The following is a 22,583-nucleotide window of genomic DNA, read 5'->3' on the forward strand; positions in this document are numbered from 1 at the left end:
TGGATAGAATTAAGCGTTCAATCTCCAAGCAGTCAGCTGCAGAGAAACTAGATTTGGATGCTTGAATGGACCCTGTATTAGAAGATCCTGCCTCGTTGGCAGTGTCCATGGTGGGACAGATGACATGTCCACTAGGTCTGCATACCAAGTCCTGAGTGGCCACGCAGGCGCTATCAGAATTACAGAGGCCTTCTCCTGTTTGATTCTGGCTACCAGCCGAGGGAGAAGGGGAAATGGTGGAAAGACATAAGCTAGACTGAAGGACCAAGGCGCTACTAAAGCATCTATCAATGCCGCCTTGGGGTCCCTGGACCTGGATCCGTAAAGAGGAAGTTTGGTGTTCTGAAGGGCTGCCATCAGATCCAACTCTGGAATGCCCCATAGCTGGGTCAGCTGAGCAAAAACCTCCGGGTGGAGTTCCCACTCCCCCGGGTGAAAAGTCTGACGACTTAGGAAATCCGCTTCCCAGTTGTCTACTCCTGGGATGTGAATTGCAGATAGATGGCAAGAGTGATCCTCCGCCCACCTGATTATTTTGGTTACTTCCTTCATCGCTAAGGAACTCTTTGTTCCTCCCTGATGATTGATGTATGCTACATCCGTGATGTTGTCCGACTGAAATCTGATGAATTTGGCCGCCGCTAGCTGAGGCCATGCCTGGAGCGTGTTGAATATCGCTCTCAGTTCCAAAATGTTTATCGGGAGAAGAGACTCTTCCCGAGACCATAGGCCCTGAGCTTTCAGGGAGCCCCAGACCGCGCCCCAGCCTAACAGACTGGCGTCGGTTGTTACAATGATCCACTCCGGTCTGCGGAAGCACATTCCCTGAGACAGGTGATCCTGAGACAACCACCAGAGAAGAGAATCTCTGGTTTTCTGGTACAGTTGGATTTGAGGAGACAAATCTGTATAATCCCCATTCCACTATTTGAGCATGCACAATTGCAGTGGCCTGAGATGAATTCGAGCAAAAGGGACTACGTCCATTGCTGCTACCATTAATCCGATTACCTCCATGCACTGAGCTACAGATGGCCGAGGAATGGAATGAAGAGCTCGGCAAGTAGTTAAAAGCTTTAACCTTCTGACCTCCGTCAGAAATATTTTCATTTCTACCGAGTCTATTAATGTTCCCAGGAAGGGAACCCTTGTGAGCGGGGACAGAGAACTTTTTTCAGTGTTCACCTTCCACCCGTGAGACCTTAGGAAGGCCAGAACAATCTCCGTATGAGCCTTGGCTCTGGGAAAAGACAACGCCTGTATTAGGATGTCGCCCAGATAAGGTGCTACTGCAATGCCCCGCGGTCTTAGTACCGCTAGAAGGGACCCTAGCACTTTTGTGAAAATTCTGGGAGCGGTGGCCAACCCGAAGGGAAGGGCCACGAACTGGTAATGCTTGTCCAGAAAGGCGAACCTTAGGAACTGATGGTGATCTTTGTGGATAGGAATATGAAGGTACGCATCCTTTAGATCCACGGTAGTCATATATTGACCTTCCTGGATCATCGGTAAGAGTGTCCGAATGGTCTCCATTTTGAATGATGGAACTCTGAGGAATTTGTTTAGAATTTTTAGATCCAGGATTGGCCTGAAAGTTCCTTCCTTTTTGGGAACCACAAACAGGTTTGAGCAAAAACCCAGTCCTTGTTCTGTAATTGGAACTGGATATATCACTCCCATCTTGAGTAGATCTTCTACACATCGTAACAACGCCTCTTTCTTTGTCTGGTCTGTAGACAGATGAGAAATGTGGAACCTTCCCCTTGGAGGAGTCCTTGAATTCTAGAAGATATCCCTGAGCAACGATCTCTAATGCCCAGGGATCGGGAACGTCTCTTGCCCAAGCCTGAGCAAAGAGAGAGAGTCTGCCCCCTACCAGATCCGGGCCCGGATCAGGGTCTACCCCTTCATGCTATCTTAGTAGCAGCCGCAGGCTTTTTGGCCTGTTTACCCTTGTTCCAGCCCTGCAAAGGTTTCCAGGTTGCCTTGGGCTGTGAAGCGTTACCCTCTTGCTTTGCGGTTGCAGAGGTTGAAGCAGGACCACTCCTGAAGTTGCAAAAGGAACGAAAATTAGCCTTGTTTTTAGCCTTAAAAGGCCTATCTTGCGGGAGGGCATGGCCCTTTCCCCCAGTGATATCCGAAATAATCTCTTTCAACTCGGGCCCGAAAAGGGTCTTTCCCTTGAAAGGAATATTTAGTAATTTTGTTTTGGACGGCTGACCATGACTTGAGCCAAAGCGCTCTGCGCGCCATGATGGCAAAACCAGAATTTTTCGCCGCTAACTTAGCTAATTGCAAAGCGGCATCTGTGATAAAAGAATTAGCCAGTTTTAGAGCATTAATTCTATCCATGACTTCATCATATGAAGTCTCCCTCTGGAGCGACTCCTCCAGCGCCTCAAACCAAAAAGCCGCTGCAGTAGTTACAGGAATAATGCAGGCAATAGGTTGGAGAAGGAAACCTTGTTGAACAAATATTTTCTTTAGTAAACCTTCTAATTTTTTATCCATAGGATCTTTGAAAGCACAACTGTCTTCAATTGGTATGGTTGGGCGCTTGGCTAGTGTTGAAAGTGCCCCCTCTACCTTAGGGACCGTCTGCCACGCGTCCCCGCCTGGGATCAGTTATGGGAAACATTTTCTTAAAGATAGGGGGGGGGGGACAAAAGTTACACCTGGTCTCTCCCACTCCCTAGCAACAATATCCGCCACCCTCTTAGGGATCGGAAACGCATCAGTGTATACAGGGACTTCTAGATATTTGTCCATTTTACACAATTTCTCTGGGACCACCAAAGGGTCATAATCATCCAGAGTTGATAAGACCTCCCTAAGCAGTACGCGGAGGTGTTCCAATTTAAATTTAAATGCTAGTGAATCTGATTCTGCCCGCTGAGAAACTTTTCCTGAGTCAGAAATTTCTCCCTCAGACATTACATCCCTCACCCCTACTTCAGAGTGTTGTGAGGGTACATCAGATAAACCTCCCAAAGCTTCCGACTGCTCCTCATCTGTTCTCAAAACAGAGCCATCGTGCTTTTTAGGGAAAACTGGCAGTTTGGATAGAAAGGCCGCAAGGGACTTATACATGACTGCTGCCAGTTGTTGCAATGTAATAGGTGCCAATGCACTAGAGGTACTAGGCATCGCTTGAGCAGGCGTAACTGGTGATGACACATGGGGAGAGGAAGGCGGACTATCCTCATTACCTTCCGTCGAAGAATCATCTAGGGCTATATTTTTAAGTGACACGATATGATCTTTAAAGTGTATAGACACATTAGTGCACTTGGGACACATTTTGAGTGGGGGTTCCACCATGGCTTCTGAACACATAGAGCAAGGCTTTTCCTTAGTGTCAGACATGTTTAACAGATTAGTATTATACACAAGCAGGCTTGGAAAAACACTTTATCAAGTAAAAAATACAATTTGCAATAAATGGTACTGTGCCTTTAAGAAATAAAAGCGCACACAATTTTACAAAACTGTGAAAAATGAACCAAATCTCTTGAAATTTTTACAGTATGTGCCTAATGCTTGGATATGATTGTCCAAACCGGAGCCGCCTAAAGCAAACAACCGGTTAATAAACTACAGCACCTTGCCACAGCAGCCTGCTGTGGCCCTACCTTCCCTTAAGGATTGGATTTGAGAAAATCAAGCCCCCTGAAGTCCTCAAGCAGTCTCTGGACCCATGTGAAGCAGCATGCAAGGAAATCTGTCAGAATAAACTGCGCAACTGAGGCGCGAAATTAGGCCCCTCCCACTCCACAGCTGTGGGGCCTTCAGAACCCAATTTAGGTGACTAAAAATAATGCCATGTGGAATAAAACCCCAAATAAACGCACCAAAAGTGCTTTAAAAGTGTCAATAAAGAGTATTTTGTTAAATAAAATAATCGATTGCCCTGCAAAAGTGATAACCAGTCTATTGAGCCCTCTTAAATAAGCCTCTAGTTCTATACTAAGTCTCAGAACATCTTCTAGCATTATCTTGTCTTGACTAGAAAAAAGATGACTGAAACATACCTCAAAGCAGTTAAGCCTGCAAACTGTTCCCCCCAACTGAAGTTTTCTGGTACTCCTCAGTCCTGTGTGGTAACAGCAATGGATTTTAGTTACAACATGCTAAAATAATTTTCCTCTCAGCAGAATTCTTCATCACAATTCTGCCAGAGAGTAAATAGCACAAACCGGTACCATTTAAAAATAACAAACTTTTGATTGAAGATATAAAACTACAAATCTAACACCACATTCACTTTACCCTCCCGTGGAGATGCCCTATCTGTTAGAGCGGCAAAGAGAATGACTGGGGGGCGGAGCCAGAGGGGGAGCTATATGGACAGCTCTGCTGTGTGCTCTCTTTGCCACTTCCTGTAGGGAATGAGAATATCCCACAAGTAAGGATGAATCCGTGGACTAGATACACCTTGCAAGAGAAAAAGTCAATTGAAAATTTTTAAGGTAAGAAAAATATAAATTCATATGCATTTTCCCAAAAAAATGAAACTGACAGTCTGAAAGAAGGAATACTGATTATCCTGAATAATTGCAAATATAAGTTTAACACATATATTTAGAACTTTACATATAAAGTGCCCAACCATAGCTTAGAGTGTCATAAATAGAAATAAGACTTACTTACCCTAAGACACTCATCTACATTTAGTAGATAGCCAAACCAGTACTGAAACGAGAATCAGTAGAAGTAATGGTATATAAGAGTATATCGTCGATCTGAAAAGGGAGGTAGGAGAAGAAATCTCTACGACCGATAACAGAGAACCTATGAAATAGATCCCCTAGAGGAAGACCATGGCATTCAAATAGGCAATACTCTCTTCACATCCCTCTGACATTCACTGCATTCTGAGAGGAAAACCGGGCATCAGCCTGCTGCGAAGCTCATATCAACGTAGAATCTAGCATAAACTTACTTCACCACCTCCATGGGAGGCAAAGTTTGTAAAACTGAATTGTGGGTGTGGTGAGGGGTGTATTTATAGGCATTTTGAGGTTTGGGAAACTTTGCCCCTCCTGGTAGGAATGTATATCCCATACGTCACTAGCTCATGGACCATTGCCAATTACATGAAAGAAATTAGTGTAACTAAAACTTTTTGCCTAACGGAAGATAGCATATGAATTTCCCTGCGACTTCAAGCAGCTAACAGACACCAAAACTCTATTAAGAGGAGTATATGGCTTCCTCAACTCCCCTGCCCTCTCTTGCAGGAAACAATCCATTGAGAGAAATAAAACTTGAATCTTCAGCAGATCACCTCTCTCTGCCTACCTCCATGAATTGAGGTAAAAAACTACTGAGAGGGTATGGGAAGTAAGAGGAATATTTAATGTCTTTGCGCCTCCACCTGGGTGGCCAGGTGAAGTAATTCCCATTGGTTATAAATTAATTTGTGAACTCTATGCCTTTAGAAAAGGAAATTTATGCTTACCTGATAAATTTATTTCTTTTACGATATGACAAGTCCACGGATTTCATCCTTACTTATGGGATATCACTTCCTGGTTAACAGGGAGGCAAAGAGCACCACAGCAGAGCTGTATATATATATATATAGCCCCTCCCTTCCCTCCCACTCCAGTCATTCGACCAAAGTTAGGAAGAGAAAGGAAAAGCCAAGGTGCAGAGGTGACTGAAGTTTAATAAAAATAATACCTGTCTTAGAAAAAACAGGGTGGGCCATGGACTGGTCATATCGTAAAAGAAATAAATTTATCAGGTAAGCATAAATTTCCTTTTCTTTTACAAGATATGATGAGTCCACGGATTTCATCCTTACATATGGGATACAATACCAAAGCTATAGGACACGGATGAAAGGGAGGGACAAGACAGGAACCTAAACGGAAGACACCACTGCTTGAAGAACCTCTCTCCCAAAAACAGCCTCAGACGATGCAAAAGTATCAAATTTGGAAAATTTGGAAAAAGTGTGAAGAGACGACCAAGTTGCAGCCTTGCAAATCTGTTCAATAGAAGCATCATTTTTAAATGCCCATGAGGAAGCCACAGCCCTAGTAGAATGAGCCGTAATTAGTTCTGGAGGCTGCTGTCCAGCAGTCTCATATGCAACACGGATGATACTCTTCAGTCAAAAAGAAAGAGGTAGCCGTAGCTTTCTGACCCCTACGTTTCCCAGCAAAAACAACAAATAATGAAGATGTTTGACAAAAATCCTTAGTCGCCTGCAAGTAGAACTTAAAGCACGGACTACGTCCAAATTATGTAACAGATACTCCTTCTTAGAAGAGGGGTTAGGACACAAGGAAGGAACAACAATTTCATGATTAATATTTTTGTTAGAAACAACCTTAGGAAGAAAACCAGGTTTGGTACGTAACACCACCTTATCAGAATGGAAAATAAGATAAGGAGAATCACATTGTAATGCCGAAAGCTCAGAAACTCTGCAAGCAGAAGAAATAACCAAAAATAAAACTTCCCAAGGTAATAACTTAATATCTATGGAATGCATGGGTTCAAACGGAACCCCTTGAAGAACATTAAGAATTAAATTCAAAACCCCAAGGAGGAGCAATTGATCTAAACACAGGCCGGATTCTAGATAGGGCCTGACAAAAAGATTGAATATCTGTAACATCTGCCAGACGCTTGTGTAGCAAAATAGACAAAGCAGAAATCTGTCCCTTTAAGGAACTTGCTGACAACCCTTTCTCCAATCCTTCTTGGAGAAAAAATAAAATCCTGGGAATCCTAACCCTACTCCATGAGTAGCCCTTGGATTCGCACCAATAAAGATATTTACGCCATATCTTAAGGTAAATTTTTCTAGTAACAGGCTTGCGTGCCTGAATCAAGGTATCAATGATCGCATCAGAGAACCCCCACTTAGATAAAATCAAGCGTTCAATCTCCAAGCAGTCAGCTGCAGAGAAATTAGATTTGGATGATGGAAGGGTCCCTGAATGAGAAGGTTCTGCCTCAATGGAAGCTTCCACAGCGGCAGAGAGGACATGTCCACCAGATCGGCATACCAAGTCCTGCGAGGCCACGCAGGAGCGATTAGAATTACCGAAGCCCTCTCCCGTTTGATCCGTGCAATCACCCGGGGAAGGAAACGGTGGAAACACATAAGCTAGGTTGAACGACCAAGGCATCTATCAGTTCGGCCTGAGGATCCCTGGACCTGGATCCATATTGTCAGCCGTATAGAATCAGCCCAGGATCTAACCCAACTGCAAGCGTGAAAAGTAAAACACACGCTAGCACACTGAGGAATATCCAGGACGTGACCCACTCAGGAAACAAAATAAGCAGGATACAAGGTCTTCCCAAAAGAAATAGTAACTCTGTATATCTTCTTGAGAACTGGATTGACACACAGGATAACAGTAGAATTCTCTTAGTAAGTTTACCTTTTGGTAGATGAAAGGAAAAGATAAAGTCTCTTTGTGCAGGTCTGTAAGTAAATAAATATGATCCTTAAAGCAGATTTCAACAAACAAATATAAGCGTCCCTTTAAGTAGGTTTGTATCCGGTAATTGATTAAAGATCCTTAAATCAGGTTTGTAACAAATAAAGATAATGTCCCTTTAAGTAGGTTAACAGCAAACAAATGATAAATGTTCCTTTTTAGCAGATTTGCAACAAACAAAAATAATGTCCCTTTAAGCAGGTTTTCAGCAAACAAATGATAACTGTTCCACTTTAGCAGGTTTGCAACAAACAAAGATAATGTCCCTTTAAGCAGGTTATCAGCAAACAAATGATAAATGCTCCTTCTTAGCAGGTTTTGCAACAAAGATAATGTCCCTTTAAGCAGGTTATCAGCAAACAAATAATAAATGCTCCATTTTAGCAGGTTTGCAAAGATTGAGGCAAGCAAGGTAAGACAGACAAGGGTTAATAAATCCAGAGTATGGGGTTCTTAGGATTAGTAAGGTCAGTCAGGCACTAGTAGATTTCCAGAAGGCAGGTTGAGGTATTTAGAATAAACAGGGTCAGACTGGCAAAACAGTGTACTCACAGATCCGCAGTCAGGTTTTACAAACGGGCCCCAAGTAAGATCTCCTGCCGTGATTTAAAGGCTGAGAGATCCGTGACATCAGAGGGAGTGTCCGAAAATACGGACACTTGTGAAAGGCCTTAACCAAGGCAGGGGCGTTCACCTGCCGAGCAGGTTCCCAGGATCACTCCGTAACTGGATAACCTTTCCAATGAATGAGATAATACAATTGTTTGCCACAAAGTTTGGAATCAAGAATGTGACTGACCTCAAATTCAGGTTGTCCATGAATCAAAAGAGGTGGAGGCTTGAACATAGGTTTAGAATACCTATTCGACAACATAGGTTTTAGAAGAGACACATGGAATACAGAATGGGCTTTGAGAGTCTTGGGCAGAGCAATTCGGTAAGCAGTAGAACATACTTGACCCAGTATCCGGAAAGGACCCACATATCGTGGTCCAAATTTGGTGGAAGGCTGCTTGAGACGAAGATGACGCGAAGAAACCCAAACCTTATCGCCAGGCCGATATTTGGGAGCTTTCTTCCGTCGAAGATAAGAAAAGAACTTATAACGTTTAGAAGCCTTAGAAAGAAGAAGACATATCCTCCTCCAATGATGAGTTAACCTCCGGGCAGATAGATCAGAAGCAGTATTTTCTGTGGAAGAAGTATGTAGAGGAAATGTTCTGGGTTGAAACCCATAGGCCGCATGAAAAGGAGAGGTCTGAAGAGAGGAGTTGTATCGGGCGTTATGAGCCAATTCTGCTAGTGGGAGATAACCTGTCCAATTAGAATGATGATGATCCACATAGTGTCTAAGATAAGCTTCAAGGCACTGGTTTACCCTTTCGGTCTGGCCATTAGATTCTGGATGTGAAGTAGACAAAGAGATCGTTGTTCCAAAGTGTTTGCAGAGTGATCTCCAAAATCGGGAAACAAATTGTACCCCTCTATCTGAAACGATATCCAGAGGGAAGCCATGTAATCTCACAATGTGTGAAAGAAATAGTTCAGAAAGTCTTTTGGCAGATGGTAAACCAGGTAAAGGAATGAAGTGTGCTGTCTTAGTGAACCTGTCAACAACCACCCAAATAGTGTTTCCAGCTGAAAGAGGAAGGTCTGTAATAAAATCCATGGATAAATGGGTCCAAGGCTGATGAGGAATGGGTAATGGTTGGAGCAAACCAGAAGGAAGTTGAACAGGAGTCTTATTGGTGGCACACTGTGTACACACTGAGACATAATCTTTAAAATCTTGAGAAAGAGTAGGCCACCAAACATGTTGCTTGAGATTCCAAGCGGTGTTACTGATGCCAGGATGTCCAGAGAGAGGACTGTCATGAGCCCAATATAGAATCTTGGAACAAAGTCGTTCAGGAACAAAGAGCAGGCCATCAGGGGGTTTGCAAGACAAAGGAAGATCCTTCTGAGCAGATTGTAAGTCTTGTAACCAAGAAGTTGATAACTGGGCTAAGACCTTATGAGGTTGAAGAATGGTACTTGACTCAGGAGTTGAGGTATCTTGAAATTGTCTGGAAAGGGCGTCAGCTTTGATGTTCTTAGAACCGGGTATATAAAAGACAGATTGTAATGAAAACGTGAGAAGAATAAAGACCAACGTGCTTGTCTGGAATTCAGTCGTTGGCCGTTTGAAGATATAGAAGGTTCTTATGATCAGTGAGTATAGTAAATGGTAAAGAAGTACCCTCCAACCAATGCCTTCATTCGTCCAGGGCCATTTTAATGGCAAGCAACTCCTTATTGCCTACGTCATAATTTAATTCAGAAGGAGTGAATTTCTTGGAGAAGAATCCAACAGGATGAATCTTTCCTGTGTCAGGTATTCGTTGGGAAAGAACAGCCCCAGCAGCAACAGAAGAAGCATCCACTTCTAGGATGAATTGAAACTCCGGATTTGGGTGACGGAGGATAGGTGCAGAAGAGAAGGCTTCTTTGAGAGAATCGAAAGCTTTAACAGCCTCAGGAGGCCATTCTTTGCAATTTTGCCCTTTTCTGGTGAGGGACGTAAGAGGTGACGTAATTGTAGCAAAACCTTTGATGAATTTCCTATAATAACTGGCGAAGCCCAGAAAACGAAGAGCTTTAAGAGAGTCAGGTCTAGGCCAATCCAAAATGGCAGAAAGTTTAGTTGGATCCATCTCAAATCCTGATTCGGAGATTACATATCCCAAGAAGGGTATGGACCTTTGATGAAAAGAACATTTTTCCAGTTTAGCAAATAGATGGTTGGTTCTTAAACGTTGAAGTACCTTCCTGACGTGATGTATATGATCTTGGTAGTTTTGAGAAAAAAATCAAGATATCGTCAAGGTAAATGATGACAAAAATGTTCAAAAAATCCCGAAAAATCTCATTCACAAAGTGTTGAAAAAGAGCAGGAGCATTACACAGCCCAAAAGGCATGACCAGATACTCATAGTGCACAAATCGAGTGTTAAAGGCGGTCTTCCATTCATCACCTTTGCGCATACGGCTAAGGTTGTATGCACCACGAAGATCTAGTTTGGTAAATATGGTGGAACCTTGAAGATACATGAATAATTCATGAATAAGGGGTAAAGGATAACTGTTCTTGATGGTAATTTGATTTAGCCCTCTGTAATCGATACAAGGTCGCAGGCCGCCATCCTTCTTTCCCACAAAAAAGAATCCAGCCCCTACAGGAGAAGAGGAGGGTCGAATAAATCCTCTGGCCAGATTATCTTTGATATATTCTTCCAGAGCTACATTTTCAGGCCTTGAAAGTGGCTAAGTCTTGCCTCGAGGATAAGGAGCCCCAGGAAGGAGATCAATGGGGCAATCAAATGGACGGTGAGGAGGAAGGCTTTCTGCTTCTTTCTTAGAAAAAACATTGACAAAATCTTGGTAAGGCATAGGTAAAGGACCAGAAGTGTCGGTAGTGAGAGCAATAGTGAGTGGTGTCTTAGTAAGTTCTTGAAGACAATTAGTATGGCATGATGATCCCCAAGAGGTGAGTTTACCATGGGTCCAAGAAAAGGTAGGATTATGCAATTGAAGCCAAGGAAGACCCAAGATTATGGGAAATTGAGGAGTAGAAATAACATCAAAACATATCTTCTCACAATGAAGTACTCCAACGGAAAAAAGTATGGGTTTAGTAGCAAACTGGATGAATCCGGAACCCAAAGGATCTCCACTAACAGTAGAGACAGAAATTGAAAACCTTTTTCTTATTAAGGGAATAGTGTGAGTAGTCACAAAAGTGGAGTCAATGAACACTCCTCCTGCGCCAGAATCGATAAGAGCTTGGGTATGTATCTTGCTACCACCAATTTGAAGAGTTACTGGAACAAAGAGTTTATTATAGAGGGAATTAACTTCTTTTTGGCTTAACTTAGTTCCCTGTACAGAAGTTAATCCCTGGCTTTTACTGGCCTGGTAGGACAATCCCTTAATAAATGCCCTTTAAGGCCACAGTACAAACACAGGCCAAGAGAACGTCTTCTCAGACGTTCCGTTTCTGTTAATTTTATAGTTCCTACTTCCATAGGTTCAGCCTGATCAGGAGAGGTAGGCGTTACTGGGTTAGAAAAACGAGGAGCCAGACGAAAAGGGGTTCGAGTTGAGGACCTCTGATTTCTCTTTCTTGTTGACGTTCACGATATCTGGAATCAAGACTGATACAAAGATTTATCAAGGCTTCAAGGGATTCTGGAAGTTCCCGATACACCAATTCATCTTTGAGACGTTCTGAAAGTCCTTTGCGAAAAGTTGCTTTAAGAGCTCCCTGATTCCAAGAAGTTTCAGGTGCAAGAGTGCGGAACTCAATGGCATATTGAGACACAGGTTGACCACCCTGTCGTAGGTCTAAGAGGAGCTTCAGCAGCGGAAGACCTTCCAGGTTTGTCGAACACGTTAGAGAATACAGAGAGAAAGGCATCGACATCCTGAAGTATAGGATCATTCTTTTCTAACAAAGGTGATACCCAGGCCAAAGCTCTTCCTTTCATCAAAGATATGAGGAATGTAATCTTAGAAGAGGGAGTAGCAAAAAGGGTAGGACTGTTACGAAAGTGAAGTCGGCATTGATTCAGAAAACCCCTACAGTCTTCAAGATTCCCGTCATATTTGTCTGGAAGAGGTATCCTGGGACTCAACTGTCCTTGAAATTGATTGTTGGGAATCAGAGGAGGAGATGCCTCAATAGGATTGGGAATGGGAGGAATAGGAGCAACCAAGCTCTGTAATAAGTAGTTATTTGATCTAGCTTTGAGTCCAGGGATTGCAAGTGGGTAGCATGAGATCCCAGCAATAGTCCCTGGTGCACAACGGCCATGGATAATTCAGTGGGGTTCATTTATGGCCCGTTTGTATTGTCAGCCGTATAGAATCAGCCCAGGATCTAACCCAACTGCTAGCGTGAAAAGTAAAACACACGCTAGCACACTGAGGAATATCCAGGACGTGCACTCAGGAAACAAAATAAGCAGGATACAAGGTCTTCCCAAAAGAAATAGTAACTCTGTATATCTTCTTGAAAACTGGATTGACACACAGGATAACAGTAGAATTCTCTTAGTAAGTTTACCTTTTGGTAGATGAAAGGAAAAGATAATAAAGTCTCTTTGTGCAGGTCTGTAAGTAAATAAATATGATCCTTAAAGCAGATTTCAACAAACAAATATAAGCGTCCCTTTAAGTAGGTTTGTATCCGGAAATTGATTAAAGATCCTTAAATCAGGTTTGTAACAAACAAAGATAATGTCCCTTTAAGCAGGTTATCAGCAAACAAATAATAAATGCTCCATTTTAGCAGGTTTGCAAAGATTGAGGCAAAGATTGAGGCAAGCAAGGTAAGACAGACAAGGGTTAATAAATCCAGAGTATGGGGTTCTTAGGATTAGTAAGGTCAGTCAGGCACTAGTAGATTTCCAGAAGGCAGGTTGAGGTATTTAGAATAAACAGGGTCAGACAGGCAAAACAGTGTTCTCACAGATCCGCAGTCAGGTTTTACAAACGGGCCCCAAGTAAGATCTCCCGCCGTGATTTAAAGGCTGAGAGAGATCCATGACATCAGAGGGAGTGTCCGAAAATACATCACATTGCTAGGCAATGTGACGTAATGACAACAGAAGAGCTCCTGGAGCCGCGGCGAGACGGCGATGAATGGACGGAATCGTGACACATCTTGGGAGCTTGGCATTCTGACGAGACGCCAACAGATCCAATTCAGGTCTGCCCCACCTGAGAATCAGGGTGGCAAGACCTCCAGATGGAGTTCCCATACCCCCGGATGAAACTTCTGTCTGCTCAAAAAATCCGCCTCCCAGTTGTCCACTCCTGGGATATAGATTGCTGACAGATAACAAGAGTGAGCCTCCGCCCACCAAATTATCTTGGATACTTCTGTCATCGCTAAGGAACTCCTTGTTCCTCCCTGATGATTGATGTAAGCCAGTCGTGATGTTATCCGACTAAAATCGGATGAATTTGGCCGACGCCAACTGAGGCCAGGCCTGAAGCGCATTGAATATTGCTCTCAATTTCAGAATATTGATTGGAAGTAGAGAGTCCGACCGAGTCCACACACCCTGAGCCTTCAGGGAATTCCAGACTGCACCCCATCCTAGTAGACTGGTGTCCGTTGTCATTATCACCCATGAAGGACTGCGGAAGCACGTCCCTTCGGACAGATGATCCAGCGACAACCACCAAAGAAGAGAGTCTCTTGTCTCCTGATCCAGATCTATCTGAGGAGACAAATTTGCATAACCTCCATTCCACTGTCTGAGCATGCTCAGTTGTAGAGGTCTGAGATGAAAACGAGCAAACGGAATGATGTCCATTGCCGCCACCATCAATCCAATTACCTCCATGCACTGAGCCACTGATGGCCGAGGATTGGACTGAAGGTCTTCGGACAGATGATCCAGCGACAACCACCAAAGAAGAGAGTCTCTTGTCTCCTGATCCAGATCTATCTGAGGAGACAAATTTGCATAACCTCCATTCCACTGTCTGAGCATGCTCAGTTGTAGAGGTCTGAGATGAAAACGAGCAAACGGAATGATGTCCATTGCCGCCACCATCAATCCAATTACCTCCATGCACTGAGCCACTGATGGCCGAGGATTGGACTGAAGGTCTCGGCATGTATTCAGAATCTTTAACTTTCTGACTTCCGTCAAGTAGATTTTCATGGATAGAGAGTCTATTAGGAGTTCCCAGGAAAGGAACCCTTGTCTGTGGAATTAGTGAACTCTTTTCTAGATTCACCTTCCATCCGTGAGACCTTAGAAAGGACAGAACCATGTTGGTATGAGACTTTGTCAGTTGATAAGACAACACCTGGATCCAAATATCGTCCAGATAAGGTGCCACTGCAATGCCCCGCGGTCTGAGAACCGCCAGCAGAGACCCTAGAAACTTCGTGAAGATCCTGGGTGCCGTGGCCAGCCCGAAAGGAAGAGCCACAAACTGAAAATGTTTGTCCAGAAGGCAAACCTCAGGAATTTGAGATGATCTCTGTGGATAGGAATATGAAGATATGCATCCTTGAGATCCACGGAAGCCATAAATTGACCCTTCTAGATCAATGGAAGAATGGTACAAATAGCTTCCATCTGGAAGGATGGAACTCTGAGGAACTTGTTTAGATTTTTGAAGTCTAAAATAGGTCGGAACGTACCCCCTTTTTTAGAAACTTACAAACAGAATTGAATAAAAACCCCAGTCCCTGCTCCTGAATCGGGACGGGACAGATTACTCCCATGAAAGAGGTGTTTTACACAGCGTGAAAACACTCTTTATCTGATCTACAGACAATTGAGAAAGAAGAAAAAATCCTCTGGGGAAAACTTTCTGATTCTCTATTCAAGTCTGTACGAAGAAAAAACAGATTGCCCCCTTCTATTATCCGGTCCCGGATCGGGGCCAACCCACCATGCTGACTTGGAAGCAGCAGCAAGATCCAAAACTGGATACCGCAAAATGTAGAAAGACACGAAAACTAGGATGTTCGTGATGTAAAAAACAACTTGCCAGCACACATACAAGGTACAAGAGCTGTAGTTGATCTCAAAACTGCAAACCTCTGCTTTCTAGATAGCTAAGCCAACTCTCAGAATACTACAGCTGGCTGTCAGAATAATCTCCTTCCAGTCAGGCCCGAACATGGTACCCCTTGGAAGGAATAGTAAAAGTTGAGGTTGAGATGACACATCCACAAACCCAGAATATGAACAGAAGGCATAGCAAGCTAAGACAGAAGATCCCGAACTCAGAGCCGCCAATTTGGTAGACTAAAAGGAAATATGAGTAATTTAATTTCTGCTAAAAACATTGGTGTGCTTCTGTTCCATTCTAAGTCCCAAAGGATAAAGGCTATTAGCAGTAATGTACAAATGAAAATACTGCAGAAGCAGGTGGAATCAAAACTCCCAAGCTCCTGCTTGCAAGCACGTAAGGGTACCCACTAGACCACAGGGGTACACTATTCGCACCCTACAGAAATTTACAAGTAAATGAGAGCGCCTGCCAATCATAGGATGTAGGCGAGGTGACAGGAAAAGGGCGCCCATCATGGAACATAAATGAAAAAGTGTTACTGTACCCTCTAATCCTAAACAGTAACTAAACAGGTCACTGAGTGGACAAAACGTAGATTAGTGAAAAGTCATTGCAAGAATAATCATTCAAAGAGTACAGAAACTGAAAACCCTTTTTGTTTTATTTTAAATAAACCTCTTTTCCAAATAATTTAAAATATACTAGAGGAAAGCATTGTATGAAACCGTAGCAATGAATCAGAATGCTGCTTAAGGCATCTAACCCTTTTGAAACATGGGGAGCAGAATATAAGTTAGGTGTGACCCTTTGTGTCATGTCTAATAGTTGACAAGAATAAGTGTACTGCTTTATGCAACTTAACAACAGTAAAAACATTTTCCAAACAAATCCCCAATAATAAAACTCAAGAAACACAATGCATTGTTTCTTTAAGTGTTACGTTTATCCCCGAATGGGACACTGAAAATAAGTCATAGGAAAGGAACCTTATAAACTGCATTGACAACGCCTCTAAGTGACAGAGAAAGCGTTCCATACACATAAGGACTCAACCATCGATTTGCATAACCTGACAGCTGTATACAGCCGAGGAGGCATCCGGCCCCAAACAGCGCGTAGCGAAGCTCCGCCCCTCCGTGGGCGTATCGAGCCAAACAAGCAGGGCCAAGACGGGCCATCGAACGGCGGGCACACAATGGCACGAACGAAGCTCCGCCCATCGTGAGCGTATCGAGCTCAATCTCCAGGGCGGATAGGCATACTGTAATAAAACAAAATGGAGCCGCCGGGAGAAAACCCTAAAAACTGACAGGCCTTTAAAGCCATCTCATTAGTGCTCCAACATGTCAAATACATGCAGAACGAGCATCTCCCTGTCGGCTAATAAAGGTCAACTATAAGCCGCAGTGAACAGGGGTATCGATAGAAAGGCAACATGTTGGCGCTCTACAAATACCTGATAATAACAACAACATGTAATCATCCTGTATATATCTCACTAAAAACAGGATAACACAGTCTGTAGCCCCAAATGCTATAACATTAAACATGATCACTCTGTCGATTCCAAACGAGAACGAAAGGGACAGAGATATGTTAAAAAAAACCTGCAAGCATGAAAAGTGATCTATAGGAAAAACCCTCCCTGTCGGCTGTTAAAGTATAAGCCGCTGGGAGGCATACAGCAGACACATTGTCTCTGGTATACAGGACTGCCCGACACGTAAATATCTCTCTATTTATGTTCGGTAGGAAAAAAAAACCTCCCTGTCGGCTGTAAATAATTCATCAGTCACCGGGAGTCAGACATGTTGCTTCTGCTATGCAGGACTGTATTAAACGTAAAGAGCTCGACAGCATCCTACACACTCCTGAAGTGCTCTGTAGGAAAAAACCTCCCAGTCGGCTGATAAATAAGTTAGCAGCCGCTGGGAGTCATACAGCAGAACTGTCGTCTTAGAAAAACATAATTTATGTAAGAACTTACCTGATAAATTCATTTCTTTCATATTAGCATGAGTCCATGAGCTAGTGACGTATGGGATATACATTCCTACCAGGAGGGGCAAAGTTTCCCAAACCTTAAAATGCCTATAAATACACCCCTCACCACACACACAATTCAGTTTAACGAATAGCCAAGAAGTGGGGTGATAACGGAGCAAAAGCATCAAAATAAGGAATTGGAAGAATTGTGCTTTATACAAAAAAATCATAACCACCACAAAAAAGGGTGGGCCTCATGGACTCTTGCTAATATGAAAGAAATGAATTTATCAGGTAAGTTCTTACATAAATTATGTTTCTTTCATGTAATTAGCAAGAGTCCATGAGCTAGTGACGTATGGGATAGCAGATACCCAAGATGTGGAACTTCCACGCAAGAGTCACTAGAGAGGGAGGGATAAAATAAAGACAGCCAATTCCGCTGAAAAATTAATCCACTACCCAAATCAAAAGTTTCAATTTTTATAATGAAAAAAACTGAAATAAGCAGAAGAATCAAACTGAAACAGCTGCCTGAAGTACTATTCTACCAAAAACTGCTTCTAAAGAGAAAACATCAAAATGGTAGAATTTAGTAAAAGTATGCAAAGAAGACCAAGACATTGCTTTGCAAATCTGATCAACAGAAGCTTCATTCTTAAAAAGCCCAGGAAGTAGAAACTGACCTAGTAGAATGAGCCATAATCCTCTGAGACGGGGATTAACCCGACTCCAAATAAGCATGATGAATCAAAAGCTTTAACCAAGATGCCAAAGAAATGGCAGAAGCCTTCTGACCTTCCTAAAACCAGAAAAGATAAATTGGGGCCTAGTTATCAAGCCATCAACCTCAAATACGCTGGAATTCCGCAGCGTATTTGTGGCAAGGCTGATTCGTCTTAGTTATCAAAGGCTACAGACCGGCAAAAGTAGAATTTTGTGACGTAAACTTCGATCCGCTGGACTCAGTCCGACACAGATCGATTCTTACGTCCCTCCAGATGTTCCGCACACAAGTGCGGCACAATCTGACTACTTTTGCTAGTTATCAAAAAACTAGCAGGTACGCTCGGCACTTTTACGGCCCAGCGTACCTGGTTTTCAAACCGCCACCCTGGAGGCGGCGGATCCCATAGGAATCAATGGGAGTCTTACCATAGCGAAAGTACAAGTTCGCTGCTGACAGACATCCCATTGATTCCTATGGGAGCTGTCTACACCTAACACCCTAACATGTACCCCGAGTCTAAACACCACTAAGCTGTCCCCCCTACACCGCCGCAACTAAATAAAATGTATTACCCCCTAAACCGCCGCTCCCGGATGCCCACCGCAAGCTACTCTACATATTAACCCCTAAACCGCCGCTCCCGGAGCCCACCGCCACCTACATTATACCTAGTAACCCCTTATCCTGCCCCCCTATACCGCCGCCCTCTATAATAAAGTTATTAACCCCTATCCTGCCGATCCCGCACCTCGCCGCAAATAGTTTAACCCCTAAACCGCCGCTCCCTGACCCTGCCGCAACCTATATTAAATTTATTAACCCCTAATCTGCCCCCCCTACACCGTCGCCACCTATAATACATTTATTAAACCCTATCCTGCCCCCCACTACACCGCCGCCACTGTAATAAATTTATTAACCCCTAAACCTAAGTCTAATACTAACCCTAACACCCCCCTAACTTAAATATTAATTAAATAAATCTAAATAATATTTCTCTTATTAACTAAGTTAATCCTATTTAAAACTAAATACTTACCTTTAAAATAAACCCTAATATAGCTAAAATATAAATAATAATTATATTGTAGCTATCTTAGGATTTATTTTTATTTTACAGGTACCTTTCAATTTATTCTAACTAGGTACAATAGCTATTAAATAGTTATTAACTATTTAATAGCTTACCTAGCTAAAATAAAGAGAAATGTACCTGTAAACTAAAAACTAACCTAAGTTACAATTACACCTAACACTACACTATACTTAAAATAGATCGGAACAGCCAATAGAATGCGAGCTCAATCTGATTGGATCAGCCAATCGGATTGAACTTGAATCTGATTGGCTGATTCAATCAGCCAATCAGATTTTTCCTACCTTAATTCCGATTGGCTGATAGAATCCTATCAGCCAATCGGAATTGAAGGGACGCCATCTTGGATGACGTCCCTTAAAGGAGCCTTCATTCGTCGGTAGTCCGTCGGGAAAGAAGGATGTTCCGCGTCGGCGGGATGAAGATTGAAGACCCGGCTTGGAAGATGACCTCGCCCGGATGGAAGACTTCTTCAGCTTCTCTTGGAAGATGACATCGCCCGGATGGAAGATTTCTTCAGCGCCGCTTGGAGGATCACTTCATCGGATGGAAGATTTCTTCAGCGCCCCTTGGATGATCACTTCTGCTGCTCCGGATGTCCTCTTCGGGTCCATCGCTGCTCGGTTGAGTGAAGACGACTCAAGGTAGGATGATCTTCAGGGGATTAGTGTTAGGTTATTTTAAGGGGGGTTTGGGTTAGATTAGAGGTATGTGGGTGGTGGGTTTTAATGTTGGGGGGGGTTGTATTTTTCTTTTACAGGCAAAAGAGCTGAATTCTTTGGGGCATGCCCCCACAAAAGGCCCTTTTAAGGGCTGGTAAGGTAAAAGAGCTTTGAACTTTTTTAATGTAGAATAGGGTAGGGCATTTTTTTATTTTGGGGGGTTTGTTATTTTATTAGGGGGCTTAGATTAGGTGTAAGTAGCTTACAATTGTTGTAATATTTTTTTAAATGTTTGTAACTTATTTTTTTTATTTTTTGTGACAGCTTTTTTTATTTTTTGTACTTTAGTTAGTTTATGTAATTGTATTTAATTGTAGTTATTTGTAGTTAATTTATTTAATGTAATGATAGTGTAGTGTTAGGTTTAATTGTAACTTAGGTTAGGATTTATTTTACAGGTAATTATGAATTTCTTTTAGCTAGGTAGTTATTAAATAGTTAATAACTATTTAATAACTATTCTAACTAGCTAAAATAAATACAAAGTTACCTGTAAAATAAATATAAATCCTAAGATAGCTACAATGTAATTATTAATTATATTGTAGCTATCTTAGGGTTTATTTTACAGCTAAGTATTTAGTTTTAAATAGGAATAATTTATTAAAGTATAGTGTAGTGTTAGGTGTAATTGTAACTTAGGTTAGTTTTTAGTTTACAGGTACATTTCTCTTTATTTTAGCTAGGTAAGCTATTAAATAGTTAATAACTATTTAATAGCTATTGTACCTAGTTAAAATAAATTGAAAGGTACCTGTAAAATAAAAATAAATCCTAAGATAGCTACAATATAATTATTATTTATATTGTAGCTATATTAGGGTTTATTTTAAAGGTAAGTATTTAGTTTTAAATAGGATTAACTTAGTTAATAAGAGAAATATTATTTAGATTTATTTAATATTTAAGTTAGGGGGTGTTAGGGTTAGTGTTAGACTTAGGTTTAGGGGTTAATAATTTTATTACAGTGGCGGCGGTGTAGTGGGGGGCAGGATAGGGGTTAATAAATTTAATATAGGTTGCAGTGGGTTCAGGGAGCGGCGGTTTAGGGGTTAAACTATTTATTTGCGGCGAGGTGCGGGATCAGCAGGATAGGGGTTAATAACTTTATTATAGAGGGCGACGGTATAGGGGGGGCAGGATAGGGGTTACTAGGTATAATGTAGGTGGCAGCGGTGTCAGGAAGTGGCGGTTTAGGGGTTAATACATTTATAAGACTTGCAGCGGGGTCTAGGAGCGGCGGTTTAGGGGTTAGTAACTTTATTTAGTTGCGGGGGGCTCCGGGGGCGCCGGTATAGGGGGTAGAACAGTGTAGTTTAGTGTGCGTGCTTAGTGACAGGCTAGCAAGAAAGCTGTCAAACAGCCGAAGAGCAGCGAGATCAGATGTGTGATAACTATCACAGTTCGCTGCTCATCGCCCCGTACTTCGTGCACGGCTTTTTGACAGCTTTTTTGACAACTTAGGCGAATTTTGGCAGGTCCGCAGCAGCGATGTGAGGCGAGCTTAGGCGGGCGTATTGGGCCGGCGAAGGCAGGAAAAGTAGACACGTTGATAACTAGGCCCCATAGACTAGAAGTCTGTCTGAAATCTGAATAGCTTCAACATAATATTTCAAAACTCTTACCACATCCAAAGAATGTAAGAATCTTACCAAAGAATTCTTAGGATTAGGACACAATGAAAAGACAATAATTCCTCCACTAATGTGTTGTTAGAATTCAAAACTTTAGGTGAAAATTGAAATGAGGACAGCAAAAACCACCTTATCCTGATGAAAAATGAACAAGGAGATTCACAAGAAAGAACAGATAATTCAAAAACTGTTCGAGCTGAAGAGATGTCTAAAAAGAACAATACTTTCCATGAAAGAAATTAATGTCCAAAGAAAGCATATGCTCAAACAGAAGAGCCTGTAAAGCCTTCAGAATCAAATTAAGTCTCCAAAGAGGAGAAATTGGCTTAATGATAGGCTTGATACGAACCAAAGCCTGAACAAAACAATGAATATCAGAAAGATTTAGCAATTCTTACTGTGAAACAGCACAGGAAAAGCAGATTTGTCCTTTCAAGGAACTTGCAGACAAAAACCTTATAAAGAAACTAAAAAATCCTAGGAATTCTAAAAGAATGCCAAGAGAATTCATAAGAAGAGCATCATGAGATGTAAATCTTCCAAACTCGATAATAAATCCTACTAGACACAGATTTACGAGCCTGCAACATAGTATTAATTACTGAGTCAGAGAAACTTCTATGACTAAGTACTAAGCGTTAAATTTTCATACCATCAAATTAATAATTTGAATTCCTGATGAAAAAAAACGAATGTTAAGATATAAGGTCTGGCCTTAATGGAAGTAACCAAGATTGGCAACTGGACATCCGAACAAGAACCATATACCAAAACCTGTGTGGCCATGCTGGAGCCACCAGCCACACCAAAGATTGCTCTCTGATGATTTTGAAAATCACTCTAAAAAGAAGAACCAGAGATGAAAAAATATAGGCAGATTGATAATTCCAAGGAAGTGTCAATGCATACACTACTTCCGCCTGAGGATCCCCGGACCTGAATAGGCCCCTGGGAAGTTCCTTGTTTAGATGAGATGCCATCAGATCTATTTCTGGAAGCCCTCACATCTGAAAAATTGAAAAACATATCTGGGTAAAGAGACCATTCTCCCGGATGTAAAGCTTGATTAACAGAGACAATCCACTTCCCAATTGTCTATACCTGGGAAAAAGACCACAGAAATTAGATAGGAGCTGGATTTAGCCCAAGCAAATATCTGAGATACTTCTGTCACAGCCTAAGGACTGATAGTCCCACCCTGATGATTGACATACGCCACAGTTGTGACATTGTCTGTCTGAAAAAACAATAAACGTCTCTTCTTCAAAAAAAAAAAAAAAAAAAACAACTGAAGAACTCTGAGAATGCACGGAGTTCCAAAATATCAAATGGTAATCTCGCCTCCTGAGATTTCCAAACCCCTTG

This window comes from Bombina bombina, chromosome 3, assembly GCF_027579735.1.
Source record: "Bombina bombina isolate aBomBom1 chromosome 3, aBomBom1.pri, whole genome shotgun sequence".
Classification (NCBI taxonomy): Eukaryota; Metazoa; Chordata; class Amphibia; order Anura; family Bombinatoridae; genus Bombina; species Bombina bombina.